This window comes from Rhinopithecus roxellana, chromosome 8 (genome assembly GCF_007565055.1).
Source record: "Rhinopithecus roxellana isolate Shanxi Qingling chromosome 8, ASM756505v1, whole genome shotgun sequence".
Lineage (NCBI taxonomy): Eukaryota > Metazoa > Chordata > Mammalia > Primates > Cercopithecidae > Rhinopithecus > Rhinopithecus roxellana.
Window position 1 is genome coordinate 56493984 of NC_044556.1, and position 15076 is coordinate 56509059.

The window sequence follows — 15076 nt, forward strand, 5'->3', positions numbered from 1 at the left end:
AATAGGTCCTTCTCCCCCTCTCCCCCGCCTTCCCCTCCTCCGAAAGAAACGTTTGTTGAAACAGGATCCCTGAGGACTCCTCCCCTCCCGCCCCTTTAGCCACTGGCCCTAGACAGCCCATTTGTCCCGTGGCATGCCCCCCCTTGGCTCCTCTCAACCCCTCTGGTCTGTGGCACTCATAACTGGGAGAGGCTGCAAGGGAAGTGGGCCTGGGCCCCAGGTGGGGGGAATATGCCCCCTAGGATCTGGCTGAGGGGGAGCAGTTGACTCAGAATCCCAGGATGCCAGAGACCATGTGGCCTAACTCTCCTTTTCCACGTGGGGAAACTGAGGCTCAGAGAGATTAAACAATTTGAATTGATAAGACAGAGCCAGAACTCAGGTCTCCCGAGTCTACATCCAACCTCCCAGGGAAAGAAAGAAACATAGACTACTATGTTCCTTCTGTGATAGAAGTTGCAGGGACACTGAAACCCAGAAATAGTTAGAACTTGAACCAAAGGCTGACCTCTGCACTTGAGGCACCTGGAAGGGGAGCCCAGGAGGAGTCAAAGGTGGCTCCGGAGGCAGCGGGAAGTTTGGAGATGGAGGCGAGAGGGTGTCCCCAAACCCTGCCAGGTGTAACCTCTCCAAAGTTTTGGAGGAGAATCAAGAATCTGATAGGGAGGGGCAGACCAGGGCTAGAGGGGAACGGTGGGACTCCTAGCAGGCATCTGAAACATCTCTGGGCTTTGTTTACCCCTCATTTACCGTTTCATCACTGTGGAAGAGCCCTAGACTGAATCTATGCCTGGGGTTGGTGAGTAGCGTTAGGGAGAAGACAAAAGAGAGGAAAATACAGAACCTCTAAGATGTGTGTGAAGGTCAATATCATAGCAAATATCAGACATGTGAACGAGAAAGGAGAGCGACTGTTTTCTTCTTCCAGTGGGGAAGGGGAGGCAAATCTGCAGCATGCAGGACTGAGGCTGGAGAAGAGGCCTCTCTGCAGTGAAGTGGGTGAGACTGAAAATGTCTGAGGAGTGAGGATGCCCATCAGAGTCATGAGCAATCCTAGAAATCCCTAAGGCTTTGCCTGGGGCTGGAAAGGGTATCTTAAACTTTATACCAGCTAGAAACTGGGGACAATGAGATGACCCAGGAAAGGACCAGCTGGTCTAGGGGTGTTGTTACTGCTCATTTGATGAAAAAGCCAAAGGATGAGGGGCACAGAGAGGAAGGGGAACCCAGAAGGGGCAGAGAGAAAAGAAAAAATTCTGCTCCCGCCTTCTACTGGGAACAGTCAGAGGACAAGATTCCCCTGGAGTGCCCCTGTTTCTCTGGGCACAGAGATGGAGTGATGGAAGCCAGCGGAGTGGGGCAGGTCTAAGTGTCCTGAGTGCAAAGAAAGGAGAGAGGAAGGGAGGGAAGGAAGGGGGGCTTTGGCCAGAGGCCTAAGGTGCCTGCTGGCTGGGCTGGGTCCATCTCTGGTCCCAGAGGGAACTCCCTGCAGAGGGATTATCAGCCCCTCCTCTAGCAAATCCACTCTCAGGGCACAAGGCTCACATCTGAATTCCCTAAATAACTGGCCCCCTCTGGGCCTGCAGTTGAGATTTTCCATTACAGGGACCTGGTAGGTCACATCTCACTTCCACCCTCCTTCCCGCTGTGGGTTACAGTCAGAAAGGGTGGGTAGGATGGGGCCAACAGGGCCTTCTCATGGCCCCCTTCACTGAGCTCAGATTTGGTCTTGGGAGAGAATGGGCAGAGGGAGGAAACAATGAAGGGAACAGATACCGGTTCAACCCCTGTGTGTTAAGGAGAGAGTGAGAGGGGAGTAGCGGGAAAGCCTGTGGTTAGACATCAGGAGAGACTGTATGAAGCAAAGTCACTCCAGAGTGGCCCTGAGGCAGCTAGGGCATCAACACTGGTGCAGCCTTGCCTGGGGGCTGCAGGGACAAAATGGTAAGTTGGGGTTTAGGAAGCATCTGTTCCTTAGGTTCCTGGGTTGGAATTCCTGGATAATCTTCTGCCCAGCCCTCTCCAGGACACAAACTGAGATAGAAGAGAAAGTATCAGTTCCCAAATCTGAAGGTGTGCAAACTTCAAGCGCTCGAACAGTTCTCATCCCACCCCTCACCCCCGCTGGCACCTCCCAGTACTGCCCAGTCCTTCCAAAGGCCCTGGCTCTGGTCCCTGTGGCTAAGCTCAATACCGGAAAGGATGTGCCCTTCCACTGCCCGTACAGCCTGCTGGGGCTCCCTGCCATGCCCTGCATTTGGGCGAGAGCACAGCCTGAGGGCCACTGCTGCTCACATATGTAGGGCTCAGAGAAATCAAAGAGTGGGCAGGACACCCAGGGCCTATACTTCCACCATGCATCACTGACCACCCTCCTTGCCCAGTGAGAGCTGAGGCTCTGGGAGGGGTCTACCTCCTTCTTGTCCACCATGAACCTCAGGCTCTAGGACATTAACAGGTGTAGACACCTGATCCTTTGATCTGGAGTGCCTGGGTTGGGCTACTGTTTCTTCAAATGCAGTCAGCGGTACCAGTTTGGATCAAGGCCCTTGGAGTAAGCGGAGCAAAGGAGAGAGAAAGAAAGACTTGAAAGCAGGAGGATGGAAGGCCAAGATGCCTGGGCTGGGGAGTGGGCTGAGAAAAAGTCAGGAGGCGGATCCACTGGCAGAGTGGGGATGGAGTGGTCCTGAATCAAATGTTTGGTTGGTAAGAAGTGTGTGTGCGTGTGTGTGTGTGTGTGTGTGTGTGTGAGAGAGAGAGAGAGACTAAGAGAGTTGGAGACAGGAGTGTACATGTGCCTGTGTACGGATGTGTGCTAGTTAATGACTGGGAGGACCTGAGCGTTGGGTCCTGTGTGTGGTATGAGACAGCATGGTGGTGCCAAACCACATTCCAAAGGAGGAGCTCCTCAAGGGAGAAGACAACACTCATTTGGATGTGTGGTCAATCTGCTACGAATCGGTTGTCTGTATGCAAGCATGAGTACAGAGGTGCGTGTGAGTCCGTGTGTGCACATTGCTTCTCGGCCTTTTGGCTAAGATCAAGTGTGGAGTCCGTGTGTGCCTGCGTGTGGGCCAGTGGGGAGCTCATGTGAAGCCGGCTGTGGGTGTGCGTGAGAGTCCATGGGAGAATGTGTGTGCACAGGGAGGGGGTGGGGACGCTGCTCAGCTGCAGATGGGCTTTCAAGGTCTCCAAGAAACAGTTTTGTTTCCTAAGTGACTGGCCTCCTGGGGCCTCCAGCCCAGACTTGAAGGTTGTTTCAAGATCATGAAAGAGAGAGAGGAGGAGGGAGAGTGGGAGGGAAGGAAGAGCTGGGAGGCTCTATCACCCCCATCGTCCCTCCTCCCACCCCCTCACCTCACTTCTCTGCCTCAGTCCTGATTTGGGCCCAGCTCTCCAGCCCTGCTCCTCCGGTCTTCCTCTCGGCTGCCAACCTCCTCTGGGCATCTCTCCTTCTTTTCCTTCTTCCATTCTCTCTAACTCTCCTTTTCCTTTTTTCTTTAGGGCCTGTGGTCTTGTCACTGCTGTCAGGCTTCTGAGGTCTTCTGGGAGTGTGGGTGGAGTTTTTCTGCTTCCAAAGGGAGTCCATCTTGGGGGATGAGACGAGAGCCGGGAAGGCCTGGGGTGGCCATGACAAGTGTCCAAGAAAGATGACTTCTCACTCTTCCTGCCTTTCCAGCCCTCTGTCCTCCCACTCCCTCAGGTTATAGTGACCTATTAAAAGGTTGGGATCGGCCAGGGGTGGTGGCTCATGCCTGTAATCCCAGCACTTTAAGAGGCCGAGGTGGGTGGATCAGGAGGTCAGGAGTTTGAGACCATCCTGGCCAACATGGTGAAACCTCGTCTCTACTGAAAATATAAAAATTAGCTGGGAGTGGTGGCACATGCCTGTAATCCCAGCTACCTGGGGCACTGAGGCAGAAGAATCGCTTGAACCAGGGAGTCGGAGCTTGTAGTGAGCCAAGGTCATGCCAGTGCACTATAGCCTGGTGACAGAGCGAGACTCTGTCTCAAAAAAAAAAAAAAAAAAAAAAAGGTTGGGCTCTGAGCCCGAGTGGCTGTCCAAGTCCTGCTGCTGCCTCAGTTTCCTCACTGGACTACAAGCATGGTGATGAATTTTCTCCCCATCTCTCCTTTAACATCTGCTCCTCTGTTTTCTTTTTGGTCTTTCTTTTCTTTTTACTTTCTTTTATTATTTTTTTTTTATCTGTTAAACCATTCCTTCAACATGGTCTTTCTTTTCAGTCTACTCAAAGTAGATTCTAAAAATCTCCTCTGGCTGGGCGCGGTGGCTCATGGCTGTTTTCCCAGCATTTTGGGAGGCTGAGGTGGGTGGATCACCTGAGTCCATGAGTTCAAGACCAGTCTGGGCAACATGGTGAAACCTGTCTGTAATAAAAATACTAAAAAAATTAGCTGAGTGTGGTGGCATGTGCCTGTAGTCCTAGCTACTCAGGAGGCTGAAGTGGGAGAATCACCTGAGCCCAGGGAGGCAGAGAGGCTGCAGTGAGCCAAGATTGTACCACTGTACTCCAGCCTGGGCAATCTAAGTGAGATCCTGTCTCAAAAACAACAACAATAAAAACAAACAAAAACAAAAAACAAAAACAGCAACTCTTCTCTCTCCCTTAAAAAAAAAAAAAAGACAGATTCTCACTCTGTCACCCAGGCTGGAGTGCAGCAGCACAATCAACTCACTGCAGCCTCAACCTCCTGGGCTCAAGCCGTCATCCCCCCTCAGCCTCCAGAGTTGCTGCATCTATTGGCACATGCCACCACACCCAGCTGGTTCTGTCATTTTAATCTCTCCCCTACAGTATTTTTATTACCCTCTTTATTGTTAAAACCACACTGTAGGCCGGGCGCGGTGGCTCAAGCCTGTAATCCCAGCACTTTGGGAGGCCGAGATGGGCGGATCACGAGGTCAGGAGATCGAGACCATCCTGGCTAACATGGTGAAACCCCGTCTCTACTGAAAAATACAAAAAACTAGCCGGGCAAGGTGGCGGGTGCCTGTAGTCCCAGCTACTCGGGAGGCTGAGGCAGGAGAATGGCGGGAACCCGGGAGGCGGAGCTTGCAGTGAGCTGAGATCCGGCCACTGCACTCCAGCCTGGGTGACAGAGCAAGACTCCGTCTCAAAAAAAAAAAAAAAAAAAGAAAAAATACAAAACCACACTGTATAGAATTTAGAAAACAGGATGAAAAAGCATTTTCCCCAGTCTCTGCCTGTGCTGAATTCCCACCTCCTTTTTTCCTTACTTCTCTCTGGATTCAGATAGCTCCATGTTGTGTTCTGCCTGTGCCTTCCTCAGGCGGAAGTCCCAAGGGAGAAAAAGGAAAGAACCCATGGTGTGGCCTAGGGGGCCGGTGTCAACCCTCCCAGGAGCGTGAAGGCCCTGGGCTATTCTGTGTCTGCTTTCCCTCCTGCCCTCTCAGGGTCCCCACCTTGGTCCAATGCAATGGGCGCTTGCCTGAAAGTCAAGTCAGCTGAGACTAGTCCTGCTGAAGCCACTAACCACCTGTGTGATGTTGGACAAGAGGCTTCTCTACTCTGACCTTGGCATCTTCATCTGAATGACAAGAGATTAGAAAATCTGTGAGTAATCCCAGCACTTTGAGAGGCATGAGGTCAGGAGATTGAGACCATCCTGGCTAACACGTGAAACCCCGTCTCTACTAAAAATACACACACACACACACACACACACACACACACACACACACACACACACACAAAATTAGCTGGGCGTGGTGGCAGGCCCCTGTAGTCCCAGCTACTCAGGAGGCTGAGGCAGGAGAATTGCTTGAACCTGGGAGGTGGAGGTTGCAGTGAGCCGAGGTTGCGCCATTGCACTCCGGCCTAGGTGACAGACCAAGACTCTGTCTCAAAGAAAAAAAAAAAGAAAAGAAAATCTCTGAGGTCCCTCTCCAGTTCTGATGATCCCCAAATTCCAAGCTACTTCCTCCTCAGCGCACAGCTCAGCTCCGGTAAGAACCATCAGTTGGAGACCTGGGTTCACAACGAGATCCAAGGGGGTAGGTTCTCCTATCTTGTTTGCTAGCATGGAGGCAGGTGCTCCTATTTTGTTTATTATGATGACTCACAGAAATGAATCGGATCTCTTTAACCCTTGGCATGGGAAAAAGGAAGGGCTCAGGTTTGAGCAAAGACTACCTTGGTTTCTTACATAGCACCACTGTGAGAGGTGGGACAGGGTCTGGGTGTCTTTGGGGGAGAAAGGCAGGGCTGGTGGTGAGACTGGGAAAACCTGACATCTCTTGGCTGGTATCTGATCAGCAAACACCAGGGGAGTCTGTTTGCAAAGATTCTTTGGGCTGGGAAAAGTGTGTTGAGGATATGGGGAGGACGGGGTTAATGGGCCTTGCTGTGTGTGAGGAGCAAGGGTCACAGCTGGACCCTCAAGGGGTCCTGTTAGCCTTTGATTCCATCTGGGCAGGGAGGGAGGGGCCCCCCCAGCCCCCTGAGGCAGGTTTGCTTTGGCCAGAGATCTGACCCAGCCACTGGCCCAGAGCACCCCGCCTCCCCGCTTCCCCTGTCAAGAGGCAGCTGGCTTGGCCCCCAGCCTCCTTCTTCCCACCTCCTTCTTCCCTTACCAGGCCCCCTCCACTTGGCCCAGGATACAGCTCTGTTTATCTGCCTGTCCCCTGTGGCATTTTGTATGCTCAGAGAGTTCAGGATGCCCTGCAAACATCTGGCACACAGGGCCACTGGCTCCCATAGCAGCCTCTCCTTGGAATTTCAGGGAGCTTGGCCTCCTCTGCACCTCAGTGTCTCTGAAAGTCCAAGATTCTTTTACTTTTGTGCTGCTGTCTGGATGTTTTCACCACTGCCCCCTTGAGGAATGTGAGTGCCCTCTGGGTGACTTAATAAACAGAACATGTGCTTTTTGATGCTATTGCATCATTTAGACATTCAACAAGCATTTGTTGAGCACGTACTATATGCTATATTCTGTGCAAGGCACTAGAAAGACACTTACAATCAAAGCAAACAAGGTCCCTACCCTCATTGTCCTTTCTCTCAGAATCTCATGCCATTTAGTCACTAGATCCCCCCACCCATTCTCGATCTTGTCCTCCCAAGCTCATAGTCCTCAGGGACTCCCCACTTCCATTTCCTCAAACTTTTCCCACTTCTTTACCTCTATTTTTGCTGAGTGAGGTTGAGTGGGCTTGGCTCTGCCTCCTGCCTAGATGATTCTCCCAACCCGATGACACGGGAGCAAAGGCTGGGCAATGGCGTATTGGAAATCGTATTGGAAATCACTGTGGATTAGACTAGAGGGAGGCCAGAGACTTTCAGTGTGGGACTTGCTCTACCATTAACCAGCTGTGTGCACTTGAGTAAGTCCTTTACCCCTCGTCAATAAAGTAGGGGGTGGAGGGTTGGACTAGCTAAGGATTCTCACCCTTAGCTGCATGCTAACATCCCATGTCCAGGCCTCATCTTCAGGTACTATGTTTTTAATTGATCTAAGGTGGGGCTTAGGCATCAGTGTTTTGTTTTGTTTTGTTTTTTGAGACAGAGTCTCACTCTGTCGCCCAGGCTGGAGTGCAATGGCACGATCTTGGCTCACTGCAAGCTCTGCCTCCCAGGTTCAAGAGATTCTGCTGCCTCGGCCTCCTGAGTAGCTGGGATTACAGGCAGGCACCATCACACCTGGCTAATTTTTGTATTTTTAGTAGAGACAGGGTTTGACCATGTTGGCCAGGCTGGTCTTGAACTCCTGACCCCATGATCCACCCACTTTGGCCTCCCAAAGTGCTGGGATTACAGGCAGGAGCCACTGCGCCCAGACGCATCAGTATTTTTTTACTCCCCAGATGAATCAACAGGCAGATCTGAGAACCACTGAGCTAGATTGTCCCTAAGATCTGTAGCTCATCATAGCTAAGTTAGCGAGCACTTATTGTAGATTGCACGTTTGTGTCTCCCCAGAATTTACAGATTGAACCTCTGCTGTGATGGTATTAGGAGGTGGGGCGCTTGGGAGATAATTAGGTCATGAGGGTGGGATTAGTGCTCTTTTAGAGGAGGCGTGAGAGAGCTTGCTTCCTCTCTCTGCTCGCCACCATGTGGGGACACAGCAAGAAGGTGGCTATCTGCAAACCAGGAAGGGACCCCTCATCAGATACTGGATCTGCCAGCACCTGGATCTTGGACTTCCCAGACTCCAGAACTAATGAAGACAACATGTAGTACTTATCTTAGTCCTCAAAACTCTATTTTACAGATGGGAAAACTGAGGCACATAGATCCTAAGCTTACCCAAGTAGGGGGGTTGGGGTTCAAACCTAGTTACTTTGTTTCCAAAGCCTGCACATTTAACTTCCATGCTATAAGGACCCACTGAAGCTTCTCCTTTGGGTTCTTGTCCCCAGGAATGAATGACCAGAACTGTCTGGATGCAGTGGCAACAGTGAGGAGTGCTCCAGAAGATAAAGGGGAAGAAAAAGTGCCAACTCTTGTGCATCTGTGTTGAGCCAGGTATTGCTGGCTGCTGGTTGCTCACCATTGCATTTTAGAGGGTGGTGGGAGCCCAGAGAAGGGGGAGATGGTTCTCAGTTGGAAGAATCAGAAAGGTCTTCATGGAGGAGGTGGCATTCTAGTTGGGCCTGGACAGATAGGTAGGATCTGACTTAGAGAGATAAAGGAGAAGGAACAATGTGAGCACAGGCACAGAGAGTGGAAGCACTCAGTGCACAAGGAAGAAATATGGATGGTAATACTGGAAATAGATGTTGGAGCCATTTCATGGAGGGCCTTGAATGCCGGAGTAATTGCCACTCTAATTGCTAGTGTTTCCTAAAAAGGCTCTGATGATAAGAATCACCTGGGTACTTGTTAAAACTGTAAAAGAACAGGGACATTTCTTCAAGATTCTGATTCATGAGGGTGGGCGTGGAGAGTGGGAATCTGTATTCCTACCACCAAGCAAGTTTGAGAAATATTGCTATAAACAATATGGAGCCACTTAAAGTTTTTGAGCGGGGGAGTAATCTCATTGAAATTGTGTTCTAGGAAGGATCATCTGATGGCAGGGTGTGTGCCTGTACGTGGACAGGGTGTTGGGCTGGAAGGGAGAGACTGATGGGGGCTACAGGTGGTGACAGTCTGGAGCAAGACAGAGAGGTGACAGAGATGGATGAAAAAGATGTTTGGGAGGTAGAATTTCAGTATTTGGCAGCTGATTGGACATCAGGGTAAGGAAGGCAGCAGTTGGAGATGGTGGGTGTGGTGAGGACATTGGTGCAAAGTTAACTAAAATAAGGGTAGGGGAGAAAGGAGATTGGGAAATAAGCCGCAAGTTTGCTTGGGGACATATGAAGGTTGAGGTGCTCCAGGCAGGGCTTCAGATGAAGGCACTCAGTGGGTGATAGAAATGGGGACTGGAGCTTGGGAGAGGGCATGGGCCATAGGAATCCCCGCATGGAGGTGAACATTGAGCCAGGAGAGCAGAGGAGATGGCCCAGACAGGGACTATCTAGCTAGAGGACAGAGGTCTGTGGATCCTGGATAATAACACCTACGGTAAAGGAAGAGGATCTGGGAGATGGCAAGGTAGAGAAGACAGAGAGATGGAAAATTAGGCTGAGAAGAGGGGCCAGGAAGCTGAGAGAGGAACAAGTTTTAAGGGGCAAAAAATGAACAGTTTCAGATTTCAGACGCCAAGGGGAAAGGAAAGCTGGTCACTTTTTTTTTTTTTTTTTGTCAACTCAGAGGTCACTGTTGTGTCCTTTGGGAAAACCATTTCCATGTCAGGTCGTTTGGATATAACCTGTGGAGAGTTGAGGAGTGTGGTGAGGAAGCTGAGGCAGGCTGTAGGTTACCCTCTCCCAAGGGGATTGTGGGAGCTGGAAGGGGAAAGAAGACTGGGCAAACTGAGACAGTGGATGGGGGAAGCCAGTGAACAGTAGAGACCCATTTAGAAGTCTCCTCTCCTTTGTCACTGGTCCCACTCTGCCTGTGGGCCCTAGCTTTGATCATAATGGGGCATCATGATACACATGTTTTCATTTCATCTTCACAACAATCCTCGAAGAGATCAGCACTCTAGTAATTCTCACTTTACAGACGATGACACTAAAGCTAGAGAAAGTGAGTAACAGGATTCAGGCTACACAGCTGGCAAATCCAGGTCTGTGCTGTCTGCTTCTGAAATCCCAGCCCCCAAGCTTTTCACTTAATTGAAAACACAGAAGCTTTATTTCTTACGCCTGAGCTGCTGATTGGTAACCTGGCTCATCCCCTGATTTCCAGGTTTGTTCTGGCCGGTCCCCTGCCCCTAGGGCTATCTAGTTCAGGAGCTGGGATCCTTCATGCCAGTGCTCAGGACCTCAGTACCAAGTGGATTCCCTGTCACCCTGCCCTGCTGGCTGGTTAGACCTCTACACCTTTGTCATCTCCCAGCTCCTTCTGAGGACAATAATTTGTATGGCACAGATGCAGCCTGTAACATGGCTGAGGACTTGTGCTGTGGAGTCAGAATGCCTGGAGAAGAAATCCTAGGTCTACCACTAATTGGACACATTTTTTTTTCTTGAGACAGGGTCTTGCTGTGTTGCCCAGGCTGGAGTGTAGTGGTGCAACTGTGGCTTACTGCAGCCTCACCTTCCTAGGCTCAAGTAATCCTCCTGCCTCAGCCTCTTGAGTAGCTGGGACTACAGTTGATGCCCACCATGCCTGGCTAGTTTTTTTTCTTTTCTTTTCTTTTTTTTTTTTTTTTAATTTTTAGTAGTGACAGGGTCTTGCTTTGTTGCCCAGACTGGTCTTGAACACCTGGCTCAAGCAATCCTCCGGCCTTGGCCTCCCAAAGTACTGGGATTACAGGTGTGAGGCACTGTGCCTGGCTTGGACAAATTTTTTAGCTTCTCTAAGCCTCAATTTTTGTTAACAGCTCTAACTTATAGAGTCATTTTGAGAATTACAATGCCCAGTGAAGGTTAGCAATTATTTTGTGCTCTTGATTTCCAATGTCCTGGCCTTCAGACTGTAATTTCTTTTTCAGCTTGATCTGATCTCCAGCACCCTTCCCTTCCTACAGGACAGAACTCAGCCTTTCCTAGGCTGCTTGGGAAGCCAGCTTGGGTTGTTTGCCAAGGGATGGAAGGTTCAGGTTCTGAAATAAGAGGAGGAACTTTCTATCAGTTGTAGATGGAAGTGACTAGTGTATGATGGACTCCAGAGGAAATAACAGTGTGCACTGTGGAGGCGACATGACTACCAGAGAGGAAGGGCCCAGATTCCCTCTCTTGTCACTCGGTGTGTTCTCACTCCCTCAGTCACTCAGCGAATGTCTATTGAGCTTCTACTCATTGCCAGGAAACTCTGTAAGCTTTGGGGAAGGGCAAAAAAGAGTTAACAGTAGCCTTGAGAAGCTCACAGCCAGGATGGAGAGGCAGATATAAACAAGCCCTGTAATTACAATGCAGAGTGGGAAACTCTACCAAGGAGCTGAGAACAGGGTGCAGTGGGAGCAAGGGGGTGGGTCGTGCTAGCATCAAAACTCTAGGCCCCCACTCTTTCCCATGGCCAGCTCGGTCACCCCCACTGTTCCATCTGTTTCTTTGTTTTTGCAGAGTCTTTATTTCTGGCTTTGTTTTCCCTTCACTTTCCTAATAGAGAGCCTTTGGAAAAATTCCACCCTTGTTTCAGTTGGAACAGGGAAAAGGAGAATTGTCTACTCTTCAGCCAAAATAGCCAAGGGGTGCCGGGTTCCTGGAGAGTCCAGGTGGTCAAGCGGAGGAAGCAGGGACTGTCGCGAGGGAGCCAGGGGAGAGCCTGCAGCGCAGCGTGGCAGGCATGGGGCAGGGAGAGGTGAAAACACAGGAGGAGCTGTGCCTGGCTGGAAGGCCCAGGTGGCTGTGTGCCTCGAGTCCTCTTTCAGAGCTCTCTCTGCATCCCCTGTCCTCCGTTCCGATTGGAAGAGAGAGTTGAGACTTCTTCCACTTCAGAGAATCCTGTAAAGCCTGGTTACATTGCTCTTTCCCCACCCAGGTAGCTGTGAAGGACTGGCACGCCATAGTTAGAAGTGAGTCTTTGACTTTATTCACAGCAGAGGGCTGTGTGTGTGTGTGTGTGTGTGTGTGTGTGTGTGTGTGAAATCCCTCCTTTCCCCTCCCTCTTTCCCCATACCACCACACACACAACGCTCATTGTTCCCTGGGTCTTCAGTTCTGCATTCATCCATTCAGCACATATTTATTGAACACTCACTATGTGCTGGAAGCTGGAGCTGTGTAGTGGAAAAAGTTATTTCAGAAGGTTGCATAGGCACCAGATATGCATATGTGTGCCTGAATATATGTACATGTATGTATGTATCAATGTGTCACTTGGTGTGTCCTCACTTCCTCAGTCACTCAGCAAATGTGGTCAGGCTAGGGAAACAGGAGGAGGAAGGGAAGAAGAATGTCTGGGAAACTGAAGTTTGGGAGTCAGATAGCTTGCGTTTGCATCTGGATGCTACCATTTGCTAGCTGTGTGACCTCAGGTAAATTATATGAGCTTTCTGTGCCTCTGTCTCTCAGCTGTAAAATAGATATACTCGTAGTATTCACCTCACGGGGTTGTTGTGAAAGCTGAATGAATGAACGTGCACAGAGTGTGTGCAACGGTGCCCAGCATGAAGTAGATGCTCTGTAGGTATTAGCAATTGTTGTTCCCTTCTCACCCCACTCAGAGCTGGGTGGAGACAAACTCGTAAATGACTGGCAGCCACCTGGTGCTACCCACCTCCTGCCCCCTGAGCCTCATCTACAACACTCAGCCCACAAACTTCTGTCTAACCAAACCACTGCCATCTCCTGCCCTTGGCTGACCCCCACCCCACCCTAGGCTGCTCAGTTAGAGAAGAAGTAATATCACACAGTGGGGGTTGCTTCAGTCCCACGCTACCCTCCAGACATATCTGAGTTGTCAGTTCCCTCTTAGCAGACTGGGAATGGAGAAGTGGGATGGGTGAGCATCTGGGGAGGAGCCCAGGCTCCCAGGTGCCCACCCGATGGGACTGGGGAACAAATAACTTGTCAGGAGGTCAGGAGGGAGACCGAGGGGATTCCAGCTCCGAGGAATCCATGCATGGCATTCGAGCGTGGGTGACAGCTGGCAAGAATCCTTGGTTCAGAAATGGCAAGGCCCCCGCAGGAGTCAGGGCCAGGTCATGCCAAAGCCCCAGTGGCATTGTGGCTCTGCTATTCTTGAACAGCTGTGCTGCTCCCCTTGGCACAGGGTTCAAGAATGGGGGCAGGAGTGTGGGCTTAGCCAGGGCAAGAGGAGGGTTCAGAGAGTAGACATGCATACACACACACACACACAAACACACACACACTCCACCATGAAGAGGCAGAAGACGCCTGGCTCAGGGAGAAAAGAGGGGAGGGAGAGGGTGGAATGCAAGTGTGTGTGTGTGTGTGTGTGTGTGTGTGTGTGTGTGTGTGTGTGTGTGTGTCGGGGGGGGAGATGGCTTTGTAGTTCTGTGAGTATTTGGTGTTTGGGTATGCATAATGTCTCTGTGTTTATCTTTGTATGTGCACTTCGGTTTCAGTGTGTCTCTGAATGAGTTTGTTATCAGGGCGAGGGTAGGTTTTTGCACTACTTCTGTCTCTGACTCTGCTTGAGCCTCTCAGCAACTCAGCAAAGAGAATTTTCCCTTCTGGGAGGGTGGGAAAATATAGCTCATCAGGGCAGTATGGGCCAACGCTTTATAAACACACACAAATCACAGGACATTCCTGTGTGTGATCCTTAGCTCCCCACAAAGCTAGGGTTGGTTGATACACATTTAAAAGAGAGAGAGCTGAGTTCTATGTGTATGCGTGTGCCATTTCTATATGTCTGACTGTCTGATGAGCATATGTGCTTATGGATTTGATATATTTGTCACTTTGTCCCCATGGCAGTATCTGTGTCTACAGCTTGGTATATACTCATGTGTGCTAAGCTCATATTTAACTGTGTCCCTAGTGACATTCGTCTTCAAGCAGCAACATAACAGGAGTTAGAAGCACAGGCTCCACAGTGAGGCGATCCAAGTTTCGAATCCCTGTGTGGACAGTAACTAATCCATTAACCTTGGACAAGTTTCTTAACTTTTCTATGCCTCAGTTTTCTCACAGGGATAATAATAGCACATGAGGATAAATGAGATCACATTTAGTGCCTGACACAGGTCAGCATATGTGAATGGTCCTGTCTTTGAACGTACTCCTCTCTGAGAGCTGTCTCCTTGGTTGTGACTACAGTGTGTCACATATCAGCTGGATTATAAACTGCTTTTGGGCAGAGTGTGGGTCTCAATTATCTTTAACAATACTCATGACACCTCAGTGCCACCTTGGTGCCTTGTCATCTCGAGGTGAAATGAGACCTGTTTCATGTGAAACAGGACCAGTGTCGGATGCAGGCCCATGCCTGGGGTGGTATATGGGGGGCAGGTGGGAAGCTGGTGATGGTATTGACAACACAGCCCAGCCGGGCATCAGAGTCCCTCACGGCCACTACTGCATGCCTGCCCAGGTCTCTCTGCAAACCCAGGCTCCCTCCTCCTTCGTGTCTCAGTCTGGCCTGGAAACTCACTGAAGGGCTTGCTTCCTCCTTTCTCTGCTCACCCCACCCTAGGGCACCAGCCTAGGTGCTGGGAGGCCTGTGTGTGTTTTTAATGGATGAGATGAGTGCTCTCCAATCTACACCATGCATCCTTGTTTTTGCAGCTTGCATTTGCGCATGGCTCTGTGGGGGTGTGTTTCTGGGAGCCGTCTTTCTGTGTGATCCCCGCTCCATTACAGTGGGGACATGTGTCCGAGTGTGTGACGTGCCTCGTGCCTGGGGTTTGTTCTCCTCCCCCAGCTTTCCCAGTTACATAAGCAGCTGAGGGGTCCATCAGGCCTGGGCTGTGGGCTCCCCCTGCTGGCCGCCGCTGGAACCCGCAGTCTGGGGAGGGACCTGCTGAAGACACTGCTCTCTCCTTGGGCCTTATCCCCTTTGGAGGGAGACACCAACCCAGCTCTCAACGCCAGCCTGCCCCCAGCTCCTTCCCCGTCCCAGGCCGCGGG